We start from the raw sequence: 27,505 nt of genomic DNA on the forward strand, positions 1-27,505 counted from the left end.
GTCTGCTAAATGGCATATATTATTATTATATATTATTATGAAAGGTGTCATGTTGCATCCTCAGTGCAAAGCTGTAGTGAAATCATATCATTATTGAAGTGTTTAACTGTGTGCTTTTGAGGATCCCTCCTTTTCTGTCTGGGCTGTGGGCTCTGCGCTGTCATTTAACTTAATAGTGTGGCTGAAGTTTCCAGCTGCTTGAGATTTGTAGTTGAGGGTCTTTGTTTGTTGGAGTCTTGCTCTAGAGAGACCTGGGTTCATATCGTTTTTGAACTCTTTAAAATGTTTTGAGCATTTTAAATAAAATGCCCCGGAGTGCCAGATGCGCTCGGTTTGCACTTTTTGGACTACTCTAAATACTATTTGAACCCCAGCCGCTAGGCTACATGTTTGGCCCCTCTAAGCATACAGCCATTTCAAAATGATAACTTCAACAACAACAAAAAACTCTCCCAGTCAGTTCCACATCAAAATGCATTTTCATAATATCTGAGGAATGATAGTGTGGTGGGGGGAGGGGCAGAGGGAATGTAAAAATACAACTGTTTGATAAGTAGTAAAAGATGAAAAGACGTCACAGTCAGTGGCAATATTTTTTTCTCTGCGTCTGTTGGGATTAGATTGGTCATCTTATCAAAGCCATGTCATAACGTGTAAAACTGACCGGTCGTTTTTTCAGCCCAACATGAGGTCTTAAAAACAAATGAGATTCTGTACTCGTGGGTGTTTGGGCCGGCCAAGCACGAGGCTCGGGTTTCTCCCCCTCGTCGTGTGAATCGGTGAAGAGCAGAGACCAAGTATATTTTATGTCAGCAAGTTTAGAAAACGTGTTGTTCTAGTTAATTAATCAAACTGCTCTGTGCGCCTTGCCTTTATCGTGTGCGTTCTGGCAAAATGGCGTTCCTTCATCTACAAGGCCTATTCCACCTTAAAGAAATTAAACAGCTTTTGGAATAAAACAATGCTGGTCCCATCTGGTCGATATTTTAAAAAAATTGTCAACCATCTTGGCTGGATTGTGTCGATCCTGTCTCTCTCTGTCTCTCTCTCTCCATCACTATTCACTCATCCTCTCCATGTGGATCTCATTAAGGTCTTTCTTACCTCTTCTCTCCTCAGAGCGGCAGTCTTTCATCCGATTTAACAGATCTGCTCCTCAAACTCTACTCATTGTGAAGGAATGAACAAACCCCAGCAGAATCAGTCCGATTCTCTCTTTCCTCTCCCTTAAACATGTATCCCACAAACACAGGCATTGTGGGGATATCAGACTCTTTCCACACTCCCCTCCCTCACTCTCCGTCAAATAAAATCCCACCCCATTAGAGAGACTCCCTTACCAGCACCCCTGATGTCAGGCTGCATCCTTCAGGATGGTAGAGTGAGGGTAATGGATAGTGTCAGTCGGCCAGGCCTTACTGTCATGTCATCCCTCCGTATCAAGCCAAACCCATTTCTCACTCTATTAATGAAGTATCTGTGATGAGCTGGGCTGTAGCTGGGGCAGAAGGCCCCTGACTGTCCCAGGGCCCACATAATAATTTCACAGTTGTTTGAGAAAGAGGAGTTAAGTGGCTAATGAAAGAGCCTGTTAAATAAACACTGCCTAGCTTTTAAAAGGGGTATAGAGGTACCACCCTCCCTCCTACACAACAATACTAATTGTTGTAGGCTGCCACTCAGGGTGCGGGCTGTAGGTCACCATGGAAACGCCTCTCTTTGGTTTAAACATGTCTAAGCCTCAGTTGGTCGCTTGTTGGGCTCGCTATAGTTTGTCTGGGTGGAGAATAATTGTGCCCCTTGTCCCACGTGCTACTCGCAGCTACCCGCACGGTGCCCAAAGGTGCCACCCAGTAACAATACTTAACCATACGTGGCTAAGTACAGTGTATTCAGACTTGACTTTTCCCACATTTTGTGAAGTTGCAGCCTTATTACTCTAAAATAGATTCAATTGTTTACCCCCCCCTCCCCTCACCAACCTACACACATTACCCAATAATGACAAAGCAAAAACAGATTTTTCTTATATCAAATGTATCAAATGTATATAACTATTCAGACCCTTTACTCAGTACTTTGTTGAAGCACCTTTGGCAGCGATTACAGCCTCTAGTCCTCTTGGGTTATGACACTACAAGCTTGGCACACCTGTATTTGGGGAGTTTCTCCAATTCTCTATACGCCGATGGAAACGCCTACATCAAATCAAATCAAATCAAATTTATTTATATAGCCCTTCGTACATCAGCTGATATCTCAAAGTGCTGTACAGAAACCCAGCCTAAAACCCCAAACAGCAAACAATGCAGGTGTAAAAGCACGGTGGCTAGGAAAAACTCCCTAGAAAGGCCAAAACCTAGGAAGAAACCTAGAGAGGAACCGGGCTTTTGGCCAGTCCTCTTCTGGCTGTCGGGTAGAGATTATAACAGAACATGACCAAGATGTTCAAATGTTCATAAATGACCAGCATGGTCAAATTTAAGGCAGAACAGTTGAAACTGGAGCAGCAGCACAGTCAGATGGACTGGGGACAGCAAGGAGCCATCATGTCAGGTAGTCCTGGGGCACGGTCCTAGGGCTCAGGTCCTCGAGAGAGAGAAGAAAAGGTAGAGAGAGCATATGTGGGGTGGCCAGTCCTCTTCTGGCTGTGCCAGGTGGAGATTATAACAGAACGTGGCCAAGATGTTCAAATGTTCATAAATGACCAGCATGGTTGAATAAAGTAAGGCAGAACAGTTGAAACTGGAGCAGGAGCATGGCCAGGTGGACTGGGGACAGCAAGGAGTCCTCATGTCAGGTAGTCCTGGGACATGGTCCTAGGGCCCAGGCCAGTTGAAACTGGAGCAGCAGCATGGCCAGGTGGACTGGGGACAGCAAGGAGTCATCATGTCAGGTAGTCCTGGGGCATGGTTCTAGGGCTCAGGTCCTCCGAGAGAGAGAAAGAAAAGAGAATCAATTAGAGAAGCACACTTAGATTTACACAGGAAAATGAAACTCCAGATTGACCCTAGCCCCGACACATAAACTACTGCAGCATAAATACTGGAGGCTGAGACAGGAGGGGTCAGGAGACACATGGCCCCATGGACACCCCGGACAGGGCCAAACAGGAAGGATATAACCCCACCCACTTTGCCAAAGCACAGCCCCCACACCACTAGAGGGAAATCTTCAACCACCAACTGGAAACACCGACATGGCCTCTATACGCCTATGGAAACGCCGACATGGCCTCTATACGCCTATGGAAACGCCGACATGGCCTCTACGCCTATGGAAATGCCTACATGGCCTCTATACGCCTATGGAAACACCGACATGGCCTCTATACGCCTATGGAAACGCCGACATGGCCTCTACGCCTATGGAAATGCCTACATGGCCTCTATACGCCTATGTAGACATTTCTTTTAGGAAATCTGCCGTTTCCAGCTACAATAGTCATTTACAACATTAACAATGTCTGCACTGTATTTCCCATCAATTTGATGTTATTTTAATGGACCAAAAATGTGCTTTAATTTCAAAAACAAGGACATTTCTAAGTGACCCCAAACTTTTGAACAGTAGTGTATGTAAGTAAGGTAATTGTTTTGAATTTTTAATGCGTTTGCAAACATTTCTTAACCTGTTTTCCCTTTGTAATTTTGGTGTATTGTGTAGATTGATGAGGGAAAATATATATTTTAACACATTTTAGGATAAGAAAATGTGGAACAAGGGAAGGGGTCTGAATACTTTCTGAATGCACTGTATGTACCTATTTACTTATATTGTATGGAATAATCACCTGCATACTTACACACTAAAATCACATACTTTACTACAGTACTTAAAGGATAACTCAACCCCAAAACTATATTTTGGTATTTGTTTCATTAGTCCATTGTTGATATAGTCCCAAAATGTTTTGCATGTCAGCAGTCAAGTTTTCAAGATATGTAACTTTCAAAATACAAAAGACTATATCAACAATGGACTAAGATAGTTTTAGGGTGGCGTTTTTTTGTTTATAGGAGTATGAGAAACTCTGTCTGAGGCACACTCGACCTCATTCTCTGTTCCCTCTATCAGAACAAATGGAACACACTGGAGTGGTTGGCCTCCAAAAACATGCTGGATAATAGGTGAGGTTATCCTTAAGCAGTAAAGCATGAGAGCTTGGGGATTATCGTGAGAATAACATCCGTCTAAGGGCTGTTCTTTGGTCCGACACGAAGCGGAGGGCCAGGTAAACAGGATTTAGGAGGGTGTTTTTCATGATAATCCCTGGGTTCAGGTGTCTTATTGCTTTTATGAAACGGTTGCAAAATATATTTAAAAAAAAATATGAATCACGTTTTGATTCAACTTTATTTGAATGAGGAATTTTTATTTTATTTCACCCTTCCACCAGACAACACACTCCAGGCAAAAACCAGTCATTAGTTCTTAGATTCTGAAGTTGCTAACCAACCGAGCTGTTCGTCGACTCTATTGGCATGGCCGCTAGCCAAGCGATGTGTTGTCCGTTCCAAGCAAAAAAAAGGTTGATATGCAAGATGGCAACATCTCCTTTGCTTGCTAGCAAACTAAAGCTAATACGGATCAAGCAGCTGAAATGACACAAAATATGTGCTTTTTTGTTTGTTTTACCTGTTTCTATTGCTATTTCTTTGCATATATCCATTTTCATGATCCTGATAAATGATAAATTAATTTGCCCGGCTCAGAGAAGCTGTCAGTCTCATCCGGATATGTTCATTCTGAATGGCAGGGTGGAGATCGCAAAAAAAAATGCAACATTGTTGCACAGGTCAGAGGCAGGCAGCAAGGTTTAGACAAACCCAAACTGTTGCAAACAAAATGCTAGGCTAGAAGCAAGGGGAAATAATGTCAAGACTCTTTTTTTCTAGGGGAGATGAAGTTTATGAATTGCCTGGCTGGGCTGTGGATCAGTAGACGTACATTGATAATTCAAATGGAACTGTTAACATTACCCAAGGATTGTCGTGATTAACCCTGCTATCAACCATTCAGCATCCAGGATCCAAACAACCTGTTTTATCATTTGTTTTTTGGACCGAACAATACCGTTAAACAATTTTTAAATAATATATATTTTTAAAGTATCCCTCTTGAAGTTTTGGCCAGTAGCTCGGATAATGGTTTGCACCATTTGAAAGGCAGCCAGTTACCTTACATGAAAGGCCCAGACTCCAGACTTTCAACATTTGTGCTCTTCGCTCATTTTCCTAAAGAGGAAAGATTCTAATACAAAACCCCATGTCTTTTCTCATAACATAAAGTGCTCCCCTGCCAATTGGCAGGGAGTTGAATCGCACACAGGGATAATGTGTGTGTGTGCGCGCATAGTGTTGATAAAAGTAATATCAAGGTTGTGTTTAATCTCTCTGTGAAGGCATTTGATTCCCAGGATCAATGGTGTGATCTTGGTGGGAGACATTATACCAGTACACGTCTGATAGTAAGTGTTTTGTGCCTGATTTTGGCCGGTGCGAATGAGGGTTGGCATTGAGTGACTGGAGAGAAATTAGAGAGAGTGAATGTAATCGTTGTAGGATAGCTAGGCAAACAACTTTAAAGTTATGAGTTATTACAAGTGGAGTCTAAAGGTTCAGAACAGGGTGAACTTTGGACAGGCTTTGATATAGAGCGAATATAATCAGTTTATTTGGATTTCCTCGTCTAGTCGAAGATTACTTCTCCCTTATCTGATATAAAACAAATAAGGCGGCAAACACAATTTTTGAGTTTAGCAACAAGAAATGTCTGCAGGGCCCTTGGAGTAAAATTAAATATTGTGCGAGTTTGCCTCAGAGGAACATCTGTTTGGAATTGTTTGATGGAATGCTTTGGTGATTAGGCATAGCCCTCAATTCTTACAGTAGCGGTGCGTGGGTAAAATCACTGGGGAAGCCAGAAAAAATAATTGCGTTGTTTGCTCTATAACCTGGAAAATTACTGAGGATAATAGCGGATGATATTGCCACTTCTATTTGCCATATCTTCAATTTAAGCCTACTGGAATGTGTGTGACCTCAGACCTGGAGGGAAGCAAAAGTTATTATCCTACCTGAGGATAGTAAAGCCCCCTTTACTGGCTCAAATAGCCAACCAATCAGCCTGTTACCAACCCTTTGTTAACCAGAGGCAATGCTATTTTACAGTAAACAAATTGACAAGCAGACTTTCAGCACGCTTATAGAGAAGATCATTCAACAAGCACAGCACTTACACAAATTACTGATTATGATTGGCTGAGAGAAATTGATAATACAAATATTGTGGGGGTGGTGCCTCCCGAGTGGCGCTGCAGTGTAAGGTGCTAGAGGCATCACTACAAATCCGGGTTCGATCCCGGGCTGTGCCGCAACCGGGAGCCCCATGAGGCGGCGCACAATTGGCCCAGCATCATCCAGGTTTGGGGAGGGTTTGGCTGCTCGGGATGTCCTTGTCCCATCGCGCTCTAGTAACTCCTGTGGAGGGCCGGGCATGCACGCTGACACGGTCGCCAGTTGGACGGTGTTTCCTCCGGCACATTGTTGTGGCTGGCTTCCGGGATAAGCGGGCAGTGTGTCAAGAAGCAGTGCGGCTTGGCAGGGTCGTGTTTCGGAGGAGGCTTGGCTCTCCGAGTCCATATGGGAGTTGCAGTGATGGGACAAGACTGTAACTACCAATTGGCTATCCTGAAATTGTGGAGAAAAAAGAGTAAAAAATGATTATTTTTTTTAAATATATATTTTTTTATACAAAAATATAAGTTCTGGGTGCTGTTTTTTTTAGACTTCAGTGCGGCTTTTGACATTAACGATCATAGTCTGTTGACGGAAAAGCGTATGTATTATTTTTTTACACTCTATATTGAGTGTAAAACTACTATATTGTTGATAAAGAGCTGCCTGTCTAGCAGAACAGAGAGGGGGTTCGTTAATTGAAGCCTCGCCAACATAATCCAGGTAGAATCAGGAATTCCCCAGGGCAGCTGTCTAGTCCCCTTGATGTATTTAATCTTTACTAATGACATGCCACTGGCTTTGAGTAAAGCCAGTGCGTCTATGTATGCGGATGACTCAAAACTATACACATCAGCTACTACAGCGACTGAAATGACTGCAACACTTAACAAAGAGCTGCAGTTAGTTTCAGAATGGGTGTTGGACTTAAATATTTCAAAATCGAAAAGTATTGTCTTTGAGACAAATCATTCACTACTCCCTAAACCTCAAATTGTGTAATGAATATTGTGGTGATTAAGCAAGTTGAGGAGACTAAACTGCTAGGAGTAACCCTGGATTGTAAACTGTCATGTCAAAACATATTGATACAACAATGGCTATGATGGGGAGAAGTCTCCCCATAATAAAGTCTCCTTTACATTCTTAACAGCACTATCAACATTTACATTTACATTTAAGTCATTTAGCAGACGCTCTTATCCAGAGCGAACAAGGCAGGTCCTTACAGACCCTAGTTTTGCCACACCTGGACTACTGTTCAGTCGTGTGGTCAGGTGCCACAAAGAGGGACTTAGGAAAATTGCAGTTGGCTCAGAATAGGGCAGCATGGCAGGCCCTTGGATGTACACAGAGAGCTAACATTAATAATATGCATGTCAATCTTTCCTGGCTCAGAGTGGAGGAGAGATTGACTTCATTACTACTTTTATTTGTGAGAGGTATTGACATGTCAAATGCACTGAGCTGTCTGTTTGAACTACTAGCACACAGCTCGGACACCCATGCATACCCCACAAGACATTCCACCAGAGGTCTCTTCACAGTCCCCAAGTCCAGAACAGACTGTGGGAGGTGCACAATACTACATAGAGTCATGACTACATGAAACTCTATTCCACATCAAGTAATTCATGCAAGAAGTAATATTAGAAAAAACAACATAAAAATAATGTGTTGTAGAATAAGGGCCTGATGGCGCACACTTCACATGCTGTGAAATCTGTTGTGAATGTATTGATTTTTTTTATTTTTTTATGTTAAAATGTATAACTGCTTTCATTTTGCTGGAACCTAGGAAGAGTAGCTGCTGCCTTGGCAGCAGATAATGGGGTTCCATTACAAATACAAACCTGTTAGTTCATATGCCTTGCGACTGTGATATATAGGCCTAAAGGCCCGGATAATAAGAAGAGACGGTGGCAGAATAAATTCAACCACACCTTTGTTTCATCACATAACCAGAAAGCAACCTCTGTCTGGTGAAGTCCACAAAGCATATTGCATGTAACAAACAGTTACATGACCTACAGCATGGTCAACAAGTTCATGTTTCCGCCATTTTCAGACTGTCACGCCCTGACCTTAGAGAGCCGTTTTTTGATAATAAAGAAAATCATGAACACTTTTCACGCTGGTCCACTCCTTCCGACGACAGGCGTAACGCAGACCACCAAACAACTATTGATTTAGAACCACCACAAGTCGCAAAGAAAACAGGAGCTGCCCCCACTACTTCAACATTTCATCATCATATCACCTATGCTTATTCCAATACAGTGACAACTAAAAGATACCAAGAACAATTTTGTTAAATCAACGTAAGCTAGATAAGACGTGGCTGTCCATGGTTCTGATTTCTGTGCATTGCTTGTTCGTGCAAGTAGAAAAAACACGTTGTCTCACCCCACTTGTAGAGAAACGCCTATGCCATCCTCCGCTCTTTCTTGTTGACAAAATGGTCTATCACTCTGTCATACTGTACATGCTTTTTTTAGTGCCTGCTTGCTAGTCTAACATCCATTCATGATAGCTAGTTAACATTAGCCTTCTACATCAAGCTACATATTGCACTATAATCCTATCAGGCCAGGGGCACAATCAATGGTTGAATCAGGAACGCCATTATAGTCATTGGCCAGAACTGAGATTTAAGTAAAACCACAAGTCCAAATCCCCATCTCCATCCATGGCTAATTTAGTAAAAGGACACTTTTAGCTAGCTGGCTAGCTAGCCACCGGAGGACAACAACACAACGAGATGCAACAATTCAAGTTGTTTCTGTCAGTGACGTATGCTCTCTGTGATTTGATAGGACTGACGCCAAATCCAAACGGGCTTCCATTGACACTTTTTTTTTGGTGTGCCGGGACCATTCACAGTTGAACTCACTCAGTTTAGCTCAATGCTGATTTGCTATTATTTTAAACTTTTTTTTATTTTTATCAAGGGAGGCCAAATGCTCGCCGGCATTTTGATTTGTTGAACACTTTTTTAGGTTACTACATGATTGCATATGTGTTATTTCATAGTTTTGTTGTCTTCACTGTTATTCTACAATGTAGAAAATAGTACAAATAAAGAAAAAACCTTGAAAGAGTAGGTGTTCTAAAACTTTGGGCCGGTAGTGTAAATACATATATATTTTTTCTTGGTAAATGTTTTGGGGCAAGCCTGGCTTCCATGAATGCATATGTAATCACTGGATTCTTCTCGGATTATTCTTCTAGGGTTGTATAATCCATTGTGAGAAATCACTCTTTGTTTAGACATATGTCTGCCTGGTGTTTGGTTTCCCTGTCTCTCCCCTAGCCATGGCACAGTGTCGAGAGAGCTAATCCCTAATGTGGATTACATCTTTAACACTAGGCAGGGTAACTGTTGAAACAACCCAGGTGACGGGGGAATGTTCAGGACACTCCAAATGAAACTGGACACTGGCCATACTCCTTTCCCTAGCACTGCATGGTCTAATTTTGATACTCAGCAAAAGCCAGTGGAAGAGAAAGCTGAAGAGGTTTATTCGGTACTCTCCATTACCCTCAATCTAGTATTCATCTACTTCTCTCTCTTTCTTTCTCTTTCGCCCCGCTGTCTCTCTCCCTCCATTTTTCCTATTGTCTCGTGCTGCATTTGATCATTGTAAGTTATGGTGTGGGAAAATGGGATTTTAACTTGCTGTCCGGGATCTTAAGCACTGACAAATTCATAATGTGTTGTACAAATTAGAATTGGTAACATATCACACGAATTGCAATTTAGTACACAATTGTGCAACAGTTTTTGGAACCATTTTGGCTCATTAACACTACGTTCAAAACAACGAATTTAGGATTTTAATTTGAGCCAGTTTGCTACAGCAGGAAAATAATCTAGCTGAAACAGGAAATGTGGATAATAATTATTGCAAATGTCTAACTTCAGAAGACTTTTAAAACTCAAATACACTACAAGTTTTACATTTCAGTTCTCCTTCAACCGAGTGATCAAATTAAGATCTTCCATCTGTACTGGCTGAAATTATACAAAACCTTTTGGAGAATCACTTTGTCCCACCTTATCCCTAGTATTCAACATTGTATCTGTGATTGCTGCTTAAGTTTGCTTCTCCATGGCCTGCCACTCTCTATCTACCACTGTTTTAGTGTATCCCAGTGTATAGCATCAATGGAGGTATTTACTGTGGTTGGCCACATAATAATTCAGACTTTTACTATTGCATTAGGCATAATTGCTGAGTTTGTCCATTTTGCACAGGAAAACATTGGAATGATATTCCTTTCCCCTATGTATACCTTCCTCTTCTTTTTTTACATTTCTGATATAAAAACCTCTGGTGGTGTTATTCTTTCCGAGGTATAGTGTGGACTTTGTCTGTTTCACTGCCTGCCTAGCCCTTCAGAAGCTGACCACAATCTGGCTTTATGATACTGGAGCACGGGAGTGGTTTATCTTAGAGACGGCTTATGGCTTGAAGGCCTGCTAATACTTAATATGTTCACAACACTATCCTTTCGGTTCCATCCTGTCTCTTTCTCAAACAGACACACACACACACACACACACACACACACACACACACACACACACACACACACACACACACACACACACACACACACACACACACACACACACACACACACACACACACACACACACACTTTATATAGAAGTTAGACTTAAACACAGTGTTTCCCCTAGGATTTATTTAAGTGGGCGTGGCAAATGGCGACGAATATGAAGCGAGAAAAACATAACAAATTTAATGGGGTGCCCATGCCATGACATTTTTACAATTTTAGTTTAAATTCTATTTTGGCAATTGTTAGTTCTCAAAGATTATCTTATTTAAAAAAATATATAGCTCTGTTATATTTTATTAATACTTTATATCTGGTTTTAGTCATTTAAGGTTACACTGAAAACATGTTACCATCCAGAAACACAGTTAAATAAATAAATATCACACCAGATAATTATGTTGGGTTGAATAATACACGTATACAGTACACAGTTGTGAACCTCTGTTTCTAAAGGAAAGCTCTAGCCAACTGTTGTCATCTAGTGTGTGAGAGAACTGGGCCCTTTCGCATTTCACTCATTTTTGGCATGGTAGACCACACTAATGATAAGGAACATAGAAAGTAATTCATAGATGTTTGTTATAGCTTATTATTTTACTTGTAGTTTGCTTCAACCTCGATTCTATGATCTTTCTATGACTTTCATCCATGAGATGCCATGACTGTTTTCATTTCTACCTCTTTTCTTCACTCAAACACTGTACATTTTTTGCTGGAATGGATTTCTGTTATCTATATTCATTATTCTTAGTTTATTGTCTGAATCGTATAGGTTTTATGTTGACAGCTTCACAAAAGACTCTCATAAATAAGGCTGTTTGACTATAGCTCTTAGATCTCACCATCCATAACTTTGAGTGGCAAAAAATCCCAGGTCCCTCGTTACCATGGGAGACTGATGGAATGTGGTCGTTGTAACGAGACAGGTTTTCACTGTGACCCCTGACCTGTAGTAAGGACCAATACAAAAAACCCTGGTCATAAAGCCCTCCATTAATAACAGAAAATAAAACAATTGACCCTTTGAGAGAGTGAGTGAGTGAGTGAGTGAGTGAGTGAGTGAGTGAGTGAGTGAGTGAGTGAGTGAGTGAGTGAGTGAGTGAGTGAGTGAGAGAGTGAGAGAGTGAGTGTGTGAGTGTGTGAGTGTGTGAGTGTGTGAGTGTGTGAGTCAGTGTATTAGAGGAGCTGTAGTTAGGCAGCAGGGATAGGATGGGCACCTGACCACAGACCCACTGTATATTCTCCCAGCTGCATGGCGCACTGTTTTAACAGAGGCCCTGTGGAAACGTGCTACGGCCTAAAAAAGAAAGAAGTAAAATACCGCAACACTATTTCTCTCAAATAAAAAAATATATGTGACCCAACCATACTAAAATTAAATGAATGTTTTAATGGTTATATTTGGCAGTGCCATATGTAAGGTGTAACTGGGGGAAACATTTGTTTTGTTTCTTGAGGAACCATTTCCTCCATGAATATATCTTTCCATGCTAAGCAGGAGACGAGACCCGTGGCTGCTCAAGCCAAAACTTCCCGCCCATCCTCTTCATTTACCAGCTATAGTTAGTGTGTTCCAAATCCGACCCCTGTTAGGTTCCAGCTACCATTTAGCCTACAAAGGTTTGATCCTGCCCTCAAGGATGGATCAATAATCTTTTAAAAGTGGAATGTAATGTGACTGGGAGGTCAGCTTCGTCAAACTGTTTAAGAAGTTCCTTACGGAGTCACCATGAGAACTAGCCACCATATACTAAAAAAGGAGGATAAATGACAGTCCTGCTAGTTTGCCTGCATTACTAACAGGAAGGTTTGACCCGTGTGTGTTCACTAAAAGGGGCAGTGTGGGTGTTGGGTTTCCCTGCTCTACTGTAACCTGGATCTAGCATTAGTGGATGAGAGTTCACCACTCCTCATCAAGGCCAGACAGACCCCCACCACCATGGACAGACAGTGGCTCATCCAATAGGTGTCACTATAGCATGTTGTTACTGTATAATAACAATCGGTTATTTCCACTAGTTTTCTTATTCATCCTCTCAAACACGCACAAACAACCCCTTTAGTTACAGAGGCTCTCGCCATGGCTGTATGTATGGGTATAGATGAGGTCTAGCCCCCCCCCATACCCTCCAGTGATTGGGTCAATGGGGAATAACCTAGGCCTCTTGTCACCGGTGGTTTCCTAACTGAATTTCCCATTCGTCTCACACAGCCTTTCCCGTAATTATGTAAATCTGTTGACTGAATTTGGCGGCAAACTCAATAAAGTGTAACAACAAGTAATGCGAGGGGAGAGCCGGGCTGGTTTGAATTAGAGCTCCATCGGAGAGAGGGAGGGAGAGAGGGAGGGAGGGGGTGGCTCGGGCACACACCTGGGATGAATTAGCACAGGGAAGAGAGGGGAAAGTGGAGGAGACGGAGTGCAGGAGGAGGACAGATAATGTACATTTAGGACGGTAAAGGAAGTACAGAGGTGTACCCTATGGAATATTAAGTGCACTGTGTTCCTGGGGTTGTTTAAAAGGGCTATACGTACAGGAAAAGCAGAAAATGCTTGGTCCAGGAGATGTTTAAAGGAATGCCTATGGCCAAGTTTTATTTTCATTTGGCTAGTTTCATGATCTTCTAACTAAAGTCACTGCCAACATCAGTCATTTCATTTGAATGCACATAAGCTTTCATCCAGCCTCCCAGCACCAAATATCTCACTATGTAACCGTGTGCCATGAGGGTCAATATAATCTTTACCATATTTACCAAGCTAATCAAACAGGTGTAGAAGTATCTATACAATTGATGGACCATGTGGAGTTAATACTTTATTTGTATTTAATCATCAAGGTAGCCCAGTTGAGACCAGGGTCTCATTGTCAATGGTGCCCGAGACCACAAAGCAAAAGGTCAAAAATATAACAAGACAAAATGTGAAGTACACTACACCAGAACATCACCAACATCACAACCAAGTTACTAAATCAATCAATCAAAACAATTACACACCTCAATGAACTCATTTATCATCAGGGTTTTAAAATGCCCCAGTGGCACCAGGTAATCCAAATGTAAGTGAGTGTGAAAACTAAAAACGGATTTACCTAATTCCGTGGAGACCCGAGGAATCTGAAGAGTTAACCAACCCTGTGAAATGGTTTGGTAGCTCATTCTTTTATACGTTAGCAACAAAGTTAGGTAAGTTGGGAGCTTGTGTAGTAAGGCTATGTAAACAAAAAGGGAGTAGTGAATTGATCTGCGGGACTTTAATGAGGACCAGCCAACCTTTTGTTACAGGATGCAGTGGTGAGTATTAAAACTGCCACCAGTGATAAAACGAATGGCGCTATGGTAGACGGCATCCAAAGGTTTAAGAGTAGTGGCTGCTGCAATCTGGTATATGGTGTCACCATAATCAAGAACTATTTAGGGAGAGACAAGATCTATTTCTAAAAAATAAGGACTGGGAAACAAGGAAGGATAGAATCTGGAATCTGACTCATCTTTAACCAATACCATTGTTTTATCGTGGAGTGAAGACAGTGGGAATTCTGGTAACTCTTGAAATGTGGGGTGCTATCTCTTAAACAGGAACGCTTGTGTTGTGTGGTTTATGTGCTGTAAAACTTCACTCCTCATTTTGTTGCGAGAATGTGCCATGGTATTTTCAACAGAACATCTTGTCTGATTTTTAACAGAGCTTTATATATATATATATATATATATATATATTATATATATATATATATATATATATATATATATATATATATATATATATATATATATATACAGCCAGACCTGGGTTCAAATAGTATTTGCTGTCTTTCATATTCTTTGCGCATTTGATTTTGGAGTGCCAGAATATCAGCTTTGCACTTTTGTTACTATTTAATTGGTTCCAATTCACCAAGCAAGCTCAATCAAGCGCAGCTAAATAATTTGAAAGAAAAAACATGTACTTTTTGAACCCCAGATTTGATCATGTTCAGGGATGCATGGTTTTAGTCAGGAGAGAGTGTTGCAGTCAGTCATGCTCTGTAGTCTGTAGTAGTGAAGCACAAATTAAAAGGCTCCACTTATGAATCAAGCTGGACTTCATATCCCATGGTGCCTCACAGTGATTGATGAGGCTGCTGACGCTTGAGCGCCTCATAAAAACATTTCTGGTTGAAGACCTGTCAGTCCTCCTTGCTTCATACAGGTGTATGGTTTGGTTCGCCTAGAGTACTATTTACGAAACCTCAGAAAATGGCAGACTAGATGGAGGATGAGGGTTAGCTTAGCTTGGTAAAAACAAACTGAATGCTGTACTCTTCAGTCTGGTTTAACCATGCTAGAAGAAAACTAATGCTGCTGTGTGAGAAAACATGTATACCGAACACCAAACAGTATAATGAGCTGAGTAGGCTATGTTGTCCCCTGCTGCTCCCATGGTGGTGGGCCAGTCCAGATGAGAGCTGGCACCGTGCCCAGGCCCTGAAGAATGACTGTCGGGCATCGCCTTGGCTAGAGCTCTGTTAGCTTTTCAGATGTAATTAACTTGCCATCTCCGCCAGAGTGCTATTGACCGATGGCATGTGTTCACTAGAAGTGGCTGTAGTTTGGTTATCGTGAGCCGACAGACCGGGCTGTCATTGACCCAAAGGAATCTGGGGGCTGTCTACAGTACAAACAAGCTCCTTTCAAGCTGAGAAATATATCCACAATCAAGTAAATATTCTGTAGTCGATTGAGTGTGTTATTGTTCTTTGAAAAATGTTGTTGTCTTGGAGTACTTTTTGTTTGGGTGGTGAAATATATCTAAAACAGAAAGCCACACCAAATTGACATCTGTGTGCTGTGATGGTGAGGACTCAGTAGCAGGACTTTAGTAGTAGTTTCCAATGCATCATAAACTCTGCTTGGCCTATATACTGGAAGGTGCTATGTATGTGATGGATGCCTAATGTAGCATAGTTTCTGCTGTAATAACCCATTGTTGTTTCTGGTTATTCACTTTTACATACGCAGGTCGTGTGCCAAGCAGTCTGGCCTGCGCCCGCACGTCTTTGAGATAGGCCTTGGCAGCATCAGCTGAAATCTAGAGGAAACGGGCTAATGATAGCGGTGGACACAGGCCCACTTATCAACACAACATGTGGACCTGATGTGGAGGGGAGTTATAAGGCCTAAAGATTAAGGACACTAGGATAAACCGCTTACTCATCCAAGCCTTGTTTCTTAGCATCACTGGGGTCATGTGCTAAACAGTGAGTAGTGTAGTAAAGATTAAGACTAAAAGTGGTAGTAGCCTACAATAAGGAAAAATTCCAGGTAATCAGAAAGTGTCCAGATAAAAATATTTAATAAATATTAGATGACGCTTACCCAGACACACTTGTCTATATTGATGGGTCATGTGAAAAAAATGCTATAACCCCCAGCCACATCCGGTGGTGGAAAAAGTACTGAATTGTTATACTTGAGTAAAAGTCACCCAGTAAAATACTACTTGAGTAAAAGTCTAAAAGTAATTGGTTTTAAAAATACTTAAGTATCAAAAGTAAATGGAATTCCTAAAATGTACTTAAGTATCAAAAGTAAAAGTATAAATTATTATTAGTAGTGAAGTAAAAGTTGCCAAAAATATAAATAGTAAACTAATGTACAGATAGCCCCAAAAAATACTTAAGTAGTACTTTAAAGTATTTTTACTGAAGTACTTTACACCTCTGCCCAAATGCCTTCACACCAGTACATTAGCATACTTTATATACTGTTTGTCCCCATCTGATGTAGCATCTTTAAAAAGAGTCCTACCAGAGCCATGTCATCATGGTACATAAAAAGACTCACATTGTTTCTTTGGCTTTTCATCTCGTCAGTGTAGATGGAGAACAACAACGGTGAAAGGACACACCCCTGGGGCACCCCTGTGTTCAGGGTCAGTTCAACAGAGAGGGCCCCATTCTTGACGACCCTCTGTGGGCGGTCAGTTAAAAAATCCTTGATCAAACCTGCGAGGCATCCATTGACATTCAGGACCATTAGTCGTTTCAGCAGTGTGTGTACTTGCATTGTATTGAAGCTGAACTAAAATCAATAAATAAAATGTGTGCATATGATTTTGCATGTTGAAGGTGACTCCCCCTCTGTGCCTTCTAGGCAAACTGTAACGGTCCAGTTGATCCGCTATGGAAAGCGTAAGGTGCTTACTGTACTAACCCTTTCCATGCATTTGGCTAAAAGAGGCGTGAGGGCCACAGTCGAAAGTCAGTCGGGGATTTGGCCCCTGACTTCTTAGGCTCCGATAAAATGATCGACACCTTCCATTTTGGAACTACACAGGTGCTCAGCAGGAGTTGAAACAGTCGTGTGAGAACTCCGCAGACCTTCAGTACTTTGCCCCGTAGTCCGTCTGGCCTGGTGCTTTGTGTGGCTTAATATTTAGCAAGCATGAGGCCACCTCGTTCTCTGTTATCTGGACAGGAGAGGATTTGGTGAAAGTCTCACATATTTGTTTACATTCGTCTTTAAAATCGCCGGTATCAAATCTTCCATTAAAAACAATTTAGGTTGTTTACAAAGGATGAACAGTCTACCATATTATTGTTCTCTTTTTTCCTTTCTTTTCTCATCATTGCATTATGCCCTTCCCATGCTTGTCTTGGATTGCCTGTACAGAACCTCTGCTCCACTTTATCCTTGAAGTCCTTTTCTGCTTTCCATATTTTTGACCTGAATTCATTTTTATCTCCTTTACAGCATAAGTATCTGCCAATCAAGTATTGCCAAACATGTTGGAGGTCAATTAAATAATCAAAACATGTTGTTTATGCTTTACATACCAAGTGTTGTCATCGATTCCTCGTAGAGACGCCACACTGCTGCTTTTGTCACATGGGATGGCAGCAGCTTTCCACCAAAGTGTTTGTGGCCTGTGTGGTGTCCTGGTAATACTATTGCAGTATCTTCCGCGTAGTTGTTGAAGTTCACCACTCGCAGCAAGTCCTCATGCTTCAGGTGTAGCCTGTGCTTGCTTGGGGCAGCTCTCTTTTTGATGGGAGGCATTAGACCATTCTCCTTGTATGGCTGGTTGAGGAGAGTCAGGCGTGTTCTACTGATGCTGAAAGACAATTTCCAGATACAAATATTCTGGCATTATTATACAATAGATGGCCATAATCACTGTCAGACACACCTGGCCAGCTTGATGGGTCATGTAATCATCTTGTGGAGTGGAGTCTTTTGTTTAGACATGCTAGCTAAACAATGAACCATACATAATCCTAATCCATAGAGTACTAGCAATACAAGCCTATTGTCATAGCTAGCTAAAGTTAACCAAATAGGTTCAATGTTAACTAGTTAGCTAGCTAACATTAGGCTATAAGCCGTGTTAAATGGCATTGAACAGTACTACACACAGATCATAAACGTAATGTTAGCTAGCGAGCGAGGAAGACATCTAACGTCAGCTAGCTAGCTAACAGTCAGCTTTAAGGGGTATTTTGTTTATACATGAAGCTAGCTAGTTAACAGTCAGGGTATTTTGTTTATACATGAAGCTAGCTAGCTAAACAATGAAGCATGATCCCAATTCTTAGAGTACTAGCAATACAAACCGTTTGTCATAGTTTACGTTCAAACTGCTCTTCTATGAAGTAGTGACCCGCGGCATACCCCCATGTACTCACAAAGTGAGAGAAACTCAGATGTTTCCCATCCAACTAGTCTTTGTAAATATTTTTGTCAATATTTTTGAAATGTTGATGAGAAATCAATGAGAAATCAATTGGGTATTTGTTTTTCCAATGTGTTTACAGTATGCATTTGTATTTACAGTGCATTTGGAAAGTATTCAGACCCCTTGACTTTTCAATCACTAAAAGTATAGATGAGAGCCATAGCCGTAATATTCTTAGCCGTAAGAATACGGCCATAGCCGTAATATAACAACCAGGGACCCTCATTAGAGACTGTATAATGGATGTATGGAGAAATATGGACCACCACTACAGATTGTCCTGACCTCTACTGGAGGCCTTGTTATTGACCTGGAACTGGCCTGGTAGGCCACACCTGCTTAGGCCCCTCTAAAGTTGAAGTAGAGCCAGCAGAGGCCCCTTGATTGCCCTCCTTAGGGAGTCGGAAAGGACTAGGCCTACTCTCCCTGATGTATTATGAGAAACACTAATACTATTTATATTTTTACCATAGTGGACAGAACTGCAGCATTTACCATCAGGATTAGTATTTAGTACTATTCTGATTGGAAATCATGAGTAATTGTCGATGGTGGAGTCAACTGACATCCACAGGGTACTGATTTTAGTCTTTATAATCCTGTGACGTGAAAAATAATCCTCCTGATGAAAACCTAAACACATTACAGGTTTCCTCTAGTGAGTCTGCGCCCCATCCCTGGTGGCAGTCTAGACACACCGCTTGTCAGGTGATGCTAATATTCCCCGCCGCTTGAACTGTTGTGACTTCTGTGCTGACAAACGGCTCTTCAAATGATCTCACAGCGAATATGGAGCGCTTCATTACGAAAGCTGGCCCTGCGGTTCTTGTACGGAAAGTCACCAGCAATTAACCTCAGAACGGACGATAGGCCCTCACTGTGGCGTTTTCAGCTCTTAGGACAATTGGTTGTGACAAAAAGAAAGGAAACAATAATACATTGCATAAGTCGGGATGTTTACGTAGCTGCGTGGCAGAGCCTGAGTCGAAAACAAACAGCCCTTCACAGAGTTATGGGTGGCATGTAAACCAGCGGGTTGGGACGCTTTAGTCAGCTAATGTGTGTTTACGTTTTTGGCCCCGGTTGGATTGAAGGAGCTGAGCTGTACACAGATGCTGCATTCCTGTGGCTCTCTGGTCCTGCTATGGTGGATGGGACTTGGAGGTATCCTTGACTCCTAGTGGTGGTAAGAGCTCAGCGCTCCATTCACACATCCTGCAACACACACACATCCGGCCCTGAGGCGGTATCAAAAACACTAGCTCAGTGTCCTGTGTTCTACCAGTGCTCTGTACAGGGCCTGTGAAGTGGCTGAGTGCAAGTGTCTCAATGGGCGACATGGCAGGAAGGAGACAGACACAAAGGTGTGTGAGGAGGCCTGAAGAGAGGAGCTGTGCTGGATCTGTTACAGTCAGGCCCAAAGGCTAGCATCACGTCATGTGAAAGAACCCCCCCTCCTGTGGGTGCGGCCCCATCCAGGGCCTCTCGCCTTACAGCTGGCCTCATTGGGCCCCGGTAATTTCTCACCACGATCTGGTTAGCCTGATCACAAAGCACTCTGCACAGCCCAGTCTGGCCAGCCGGCAGCCAGGTGAAAGGGGACTTCCACACTGTGAGAGCTCCTCATAGACCCCACCTGTACTCTCTGTTTTGAGAAATGACACTCTGACTTATTCAGAAAATGAGTTACTCATAAGCAATTTAATGTTTAGGATTATATTTATTTACTTTTTTTCCAAACAACTCTCTCAAATTCCAGGCCATGTGATTTGAATATCATAGGAGAACAAAATCAGAGTTTATTTCTTGCCTTGTCAGTTGTGACATATTACTAAACAACTGGCCTGTTTGAGAAGCCGGACCCTCCCTCCCTCTGAGCTGTTTGTTTCTCTCTCTTCAAGGCCGTGTTGTTGCTTTTAATTGAAAGCGACATCCAGCTTTATGTCAGGCAAAGCTGTCTCACACATTTCTCTCTTTCACACTCACAGCTTCACTGTTGTTTCCTCAACGGTCTTTGCGGCGGCACATTGAATTTTTCATGAGGGGGGGGGAAAGGGCATTTTGCTGATGACCAGACTTTGTTGTGTATTTGCTGGTGCCTTCTCTGTGTTTTCGTGGTGACCAGTCTTCGCTGCATTTTTTTTTTCTGGTGACCAGCCTTCGCTGTTACAAAACCAGCTTCATGTCATCATGCCGTCTTGCAAAGTGATGTTTATTCCTATTGGAATCCAGACAGTGGGGATATCCAACAATTTGAACTTTTATTCACCCACAATATGCATTCAGAATGACTGCCAGATGAATAAATCAGACTACCTAAACCATCTAAACTGAAACGACCATTTCGGGAACGGCAATAAGTCCAGCTGACAGATTGGATTAGTTTTGCCAAATGTATGTTATTTATCTTTGTGTAGCATAAGATTAATTAGTCAATCAATGTATGTGCAAAACACAACAAAGATATTTAATGCACTCCAAACAGTGCATGAAATAATACAACAATTCTGCTGTTTCAAATGATATAATAGTACTGTTACACCAATCATAAATATGTTTGATTTTGGTTTGTCAGTTAAAATCTCTTATAAAAAACAGGCAAACAATTATAAAAATCAGCATGCTGGGAAATATGATAATGATTGGTGTGGTCAGACCATCATGGACCAACTTGGTCACTAGTATGCCAGTGTCACCAGCATAAGCTGGTATGTGTCAATTGGTAACCAGCTAGACCATGCTGGTCAGACCAGCTAGACCAGGGATGGCCAACAGGTGGCCTGCACCCCCTTTTGAAGGCCTTCTTTTTTGGGGAGGAACTGTCAGGAACTCAACTTACTGATGAGAGTTAGAATTGTACAATACACAAGGTGCAATTTCTAAATTTGCTTGTGCATCAGCAGTTTGTCTCTTGTTATGTCAGTCACTGACAGTCACTCAATTATCCCATTTTAAATTGGTAAATTAGTCTAGCAAGCTATCTATGCTTGTAGCAATCATAGTCGAATTACCGACTGGGGGGGTCCCATTGATTTTGTTAGTCATTCATAGTCAGATATCATATTAAAAACTAAAAACAAATCTCTCCACCCTTTGCAAAATGTTTTAGAATTGCAGGAAATTAACTGAACTTAACTTGTGGCCCCCAAAAGGCTAGGGCCGGCCCTGACTGCATGTGTGGATGGAGGAATGTAGACCCCACTAAGGCCCCTCATGACGAGTTCATATTTTCCATAATACATACAAAATATTAGGGCTGGTGCCAAGTAGACACTTGTTGGTCCAACAAAGCACTTGTTGGTCAAATGTTGTGTATTGCCCATTGGCAGAGAGTTGGTACACTCCTGTGTGGCAATGATGGAACTCAAGGTGTAGTGAGAAGTGCTACTGGAATAGACTCCCTATCTTGTATCTTTCCCAGAGGCTGCAGCAGTAAGACATGTGCCTTTGTCCAGGTTCCAGGAGAGTCATCTCTGTCCTCTCAGCATTCACATGCGTGCAACTCAGGAACATCCTCTCCTCTTTAACACCCTAACAATTCCCCCAACAATAATGTACTCGGAACAATCCAGTGATGTCACCCCTCAATATGTCTTCATCCCTATCCCATTTCATTCTGCTCCACGCTTGGCAAGGTTTCAACACGTAGCTTTGGAGGAAATAATAGCCCTCACAATCACATACATTTACACTGAGCTCCAAAAGTATTGGGACAGTGACATGTGTTGTTGTTTTTGCTCTATACTCCCATCACTTTGGATTTGAAATGATACAATGACTGAGGTTAAAGTGCAGACTGTCAGCTTCAGTTTGAGGATTCTTTCATCCTTATCGGGGGAACCGTTTAGAAATGACTGCAGTTTTTGCTGTTTGTTTTGGTTGTGTATTTTGTGCCGAATAATCAATCAATAATCAATGGTAAATATTGTAGTGTCATTTTAGAGTCACTTTCATTGTAAAAAAAAAACCCAATAGAATATGTTTCTACATGAATGTGGATGCTTTCATGATTACGGATAGTCCTGAATGAATCTTCAATAATGATGAGTTTAAGTTAGACGTACAAATATCATACCTCCAAGACATGCTAACCTCTCACCATTACAATAACAGGGGAGGTTAGCATTTTTTGGGGGGGTATGATATTTATGCTTTTAACTTTTCATTCTGGATTATCCAGAATCTGTATGTTTTAGGTCATTTCATCACCAATATGGGTTTAGATCTAAGTACTGTGCGCCCCTCTCTCCGCCTGGCTCAATCTGATCTGCTTTTGATAAAACACAACACCTATCACAGAGATCAGGAGGTCTATGCAGATACCATAGAGAACTCTGGTCCCATGGGTCCCCCAGAGGTTATGTATGAGCATACATGCATATGTATACGTGCTGACACACACACATTTGTTCACAAAATACACACAAATTAGTTCACGAAATGTGCATGCACGCACACATACTGTTAATACAGAATAAGATCAATTGGGAGGTTTTGCTGTGCTGAATAAGGATCTAACACACACTAGTCAGCTAACTATGTGCTCCCCCACAGCTCCCATGTCTCAGAACATTTTTATATAATTGCTTGGTCACCTCACCAAACATGCATTTTGGTTGAGTGTCTTACCTATGGTTGATTTGTTCAAAATATTTTCTAAACATTGGATATAAATTACAGAGACATCAGATCAAGTTGATTTATTATTTTTTTAGTTGAAAGCAGTAGGCCTACTATTTGCTAGTCTAAAGCAGTACTTAGAAATGTTTGTGTGTGAGAGATCTCTGTCTTACAAACATGTAAGTACTCAGGTGCTCATTAAGAAGGAAGACGCCAATACTAATTAATGGAGGTTGAAAGAGTTTCTGCTCTATCCTAGATTTTGAACATATTCTATGTATTTATCTGTAACGTACAGGTTATAATATTCTCTAACATATCTAAAGTGTTATTGAGTGTTAGTCTTTGCTAAGTGAGTGTTTATTGGCTTAGTTTGACAAAGTGCTTTCTAATAACACAAGCGTTTCCTGTCACCTGGTCGCTGCCAGGAGAAATATAAATACTCAGGTGTAGAGCTTTATTTTGAATTCAAAATGGCCACCTGTCTCTGCAAGGGTTAGTTGGGGCTTCTGTGAGCCCCACGGACTAGTCATGACTGATCTTCAGTCTTTATCTTCTTTTGACTAGTTTTTTTCTTAGTTTATTATTTAATTTGAGCCTGGTCCAGCAATCTTGTTGGCTTTAGTATAATTTTGTAAATACCTGCACCTGCTCCAAATGCCTTAAATTAAAACCATGCACTGTATATTCTGCTTCCTGCCTTTCCTTGATCACCAGCCTGACATCTCAAACCATCCAGGGCTAGAAGGGGGCCTACCACACACACACACACACACACACACACACACACACACACACACACACACACACACACACACACACACACACACACACACACACACACACACACACACACACACACACACACACACACACACACACACACACACACACGCTGTACTGCGTGCTCTGGCAGTGGCAGCAAGGACCCATGTGTTAATGCTTATGCCACTCCTCATGCCATTAGTCAAACTTTACAAGAACCACCGCACAGCATTACAGACCTGACAGAATATTACAGAATAGGCTACAAAAAAATTGACTTGGATGAATGGTGTTTAGATGACTGCTGATCCAAGAAAACCATTATTTTCCTCTAACTATAAACACAAACTGAGAAACGTGGCCTTTGGCCTCTGGGGCGCCAACATTTGCTTCTCTGTAATTCCTCTGTTATCGTGGTACTTCTCCCCAACGTCTTCATATATATAGTCTATGGGGTATGCTCGGTAGGCAGTGGTATGTAATGGATGAGCGTAGCGCTGGTGGGAACAATACACTGGTACTGTTTTTGGCCTAATTAGAATCACATGTGGTTCATCACTCACTGTAGTGTATGTACGGCACTGAGCGAGTGATACCCAGGGAGGGAGAAAGGGATGAAACCAGGGAAGGCGGTATGAGTGTAGAGAAGAATGGGTGTCGCAGTATGACAGAGCAGAGGAGAGAAAACAGATGTGCGTGTCAGTGACACAGGGCCTAGTGCAGAATACGGCTGAAGTGGCGCTTGATGCTGCTCTGCTGTGGGGTGGAGATATGAGACAGGTTAGATTAAACTCAGAGGACAGAGTGGGGGTGCTTAGGATTACTCTCCCTCCCTAACTGTGTTCGTGGGATGCCGTTTTGTGTCGTGTGTGTGTGTGTGTGTGTGTGTGTGTGTGTGTGTGTGTGTGTGTGTGTGTGTGTGTGTGTGTGTGTGTGTGTGTGTGTGTGTGTGTGTGTGTGTGTGTGTGTGTGTGTGTGTATATGTATATATATGTATGTGTGTGTGTGTGTGTGACACAAAACGGCATCCCACTAACACACATATATATATATATAGTACCAGTCAAACGTTTAGACACATTTACTCATACATGGTTGACATCAAAACTATGAAATAACACATATGGAATCATGTAGTAACTAAAAAAGTTTTAAACAAATCTAAATATTTTATATTTGAGATTCTTCAAAATAGCCACCCTTTGCCTTGATGACAGCTTTGCACACCCTTGGCATTTCCTTTTTACTGTGGCTTCCGTCTGGCCACCATAAAGGCCTGATTGGTAGAGTGCTGCAGAGACGGTTGTCTTTCTGGAAGGTTCTCACATCTCCACAGAGGATGCTTCAAGATTGCTTCAAGAACATTCAAGATGGCCACCATTGTTCCTGTACCCAAGAAGGCAAAGATAACTGAACTAAATGACTACCGCTCCGTAGCGCTCACTTGTCATCATGAAGTGCTTTGAGAGACTAGTCAAGGATCATATCACCTCCACCTTACCGGCCACCCGAGACCCACTTCAGTTTGCATACCACCCCAACAGGTCCCCAGACGATGCAATTGCCATCACACTGCCTTATCCCATCTGGACAAGAGGAATACCTATGTAAGAATGTTGTTCATTGAGGACAGCTCAGCATTCAACACCATAGTACCCTCCAAGCTCCTCATCAAGCTGAAGACCCTCGATCTCAACCCTGCCCTGTGCAATTGGGTCCTGGACTTTCTGACGGGCTGCCCCCAGGTGGTGAAGGTAGGAAACATCTCCACTTCACTGACCCTCAACACTGGGGCCCCACAAGGATGCATGCTCAGTCCCCTCCTGTACTCCCTGTTCACTCACGACTGCGTGGCTATGCACGCCTTCAACTCAATCATCAAGTTTGCAGACGACACAACAGTAGTGAGCTTGATTGCCAACAACGACGAGACCGTTTGCGGGGAGGAGGTGAGAGCACTCGGAGTGTGGTGTCAGGAAAACAACCTCTAACTCAACGTCAACAAAACAAAGGAGATGATCATGGACTTCAGGAAACAGCAGAGGAAGCAACCCCCTATCCACATTGAATGGACAGCAGTGGAGAAGGTGTAAAGTTTTAAGTTTCTCGGCGAACACATCACAGACCAAGGGAAATAGTCTACCCACACAGACAGTGTGGTGAAGAAGGCGTAACACCGGAGGCTGAAGAAATTTGGCTTGTCACCCAAAACCCTGACAAACTTTTACAGATGCACAATCGAGAGCATCCTGTCGGGCTGTATCACCGCCTGGTGCGGCAACTGCACCACCCTCAACCGCAAGGCTCTCCAGAGGGTGGTGCTGTCTGCACAACGCATCACCGTTGTGCCTGCCTTCCATGACACCTACAGCACCCAATGTCACAGGAAGACCAAAAAGATCATCAACGACAATAACCACCCGAGCCACTGCCTGTTCACATCGCAACCATCCAGAAGGCGAGATCAGTACAGGTTCATCAAAGCTTGGACCGATAGACTGTTAAACAGCTTATTTCTCAAGGCCATCAGACTGCTAAACATCAATCAATTACTCAGAGAGGCTGCTGCCCACATTACCCATAGCATATGTATATACTGTATTTTATACCATCTACTGCACCTTGCCTATCCATATATTTATATGTACATATTCTCATTCACCCCTTTAGATTTGTGTGTATTGGGTAGTTGTTGGGGAATTGTTAGATTACTTGTTAGATATTACTTCACTGTTGGAACTAGAAGCACAAGCATTTCGCTACACTCGCATTAACATCTGCTAACAATGTGTATGTGACCAATAACATTTGATTTGATTTGATGAGGAACTCTGGAGATCTGTCATAGTGACCATCAGGTTGTTGGTCACCTCCCCGAACAAGGCCTTTCTCCACAGATTGCTCAGTTTGGCCAGCTCTATGAAGTTCCAAACGTATTCCATTTAAGAATGATGGAGGCCACTGTGTTCTTGTTGCAGAAATGTTTTGGTACCCTTCCCCAGATCTGTGCCTCAACGCAATCCTGTCTCGGACCTCTATGGACAATTCCTTCGACCTTGTGGCTTAGTTTTTGCTCTGACATGCACTGTCAGCTGTGGGACCTTTGTATAGAAGAGTGTGCCTTTCCAAATGTCCAATCAATTTCATTTACCACAGGTGGACTCCAATCAAATTGTCGAAACATCTCAAGGTTGATCAATGGAAACAGGATGCACCTGAGCTCAATTTCGAATGTCATAACAAAGGGTCTGAATACTTTTTTATTTTTTTAATGTTTGAAAACCTGATTTTGCTTTGTCATTATGGGGTATTGTGTGTAGATTGATGAGGGGTGAGAAAATACAATTGAATACATTTTTTAATAAGGCTGTAATGTAACAGAATGTGGAAAAGTCAAGGGGTGTGAATACTTTCCGAATGCACTGTAGAATGGCCAGGTTAATCCAGGTTAAAGCTATCAGCCCTTGTTGATTTCTCTTGTTAAATCCACTTCAATCGGTGTAGATAAAGGGAGGAGACAAATGAGACATGGATTTTGTGTGTGCCATTCAGAGGGTGAATGGGCAAGACAGAA

The 27,505-nt window shown here is 42.1% G+C and overlaps 1 protein-coding gene across 1 annotated transcript in view; it reads left to right on the forward strand.

Moving 5' to 3' along the window:
* LOC123999603 (UV radiation resistance-associated gene protein-like) overlaps positions 1–27,505 on the forward strand; it is a 145,527-nt gene that overhangs the window by 103,502 nt on the left and 14,520 nt on the right. The gene's annotated exons all lie outside the window — the stretch shown is intronic.

This window comes from Oncorhynchus gorbuscha, linkage group LG16 (assembly GCF_021184085.1).
Source record: "Oncorhynchus gorbuscha isolate QuinsamMale2020 ecotype Even-year linkage group LG16, OgorEven_v1.0, whole genome shotgun sequence".
NCBI classification, from domain to species: Eukaryota; Metazoa; Chordata; class Actinopteri; order Salmoniformes; family Salmonidae; genus Oncorhynchus; species Oncorhynchus gorbuscha.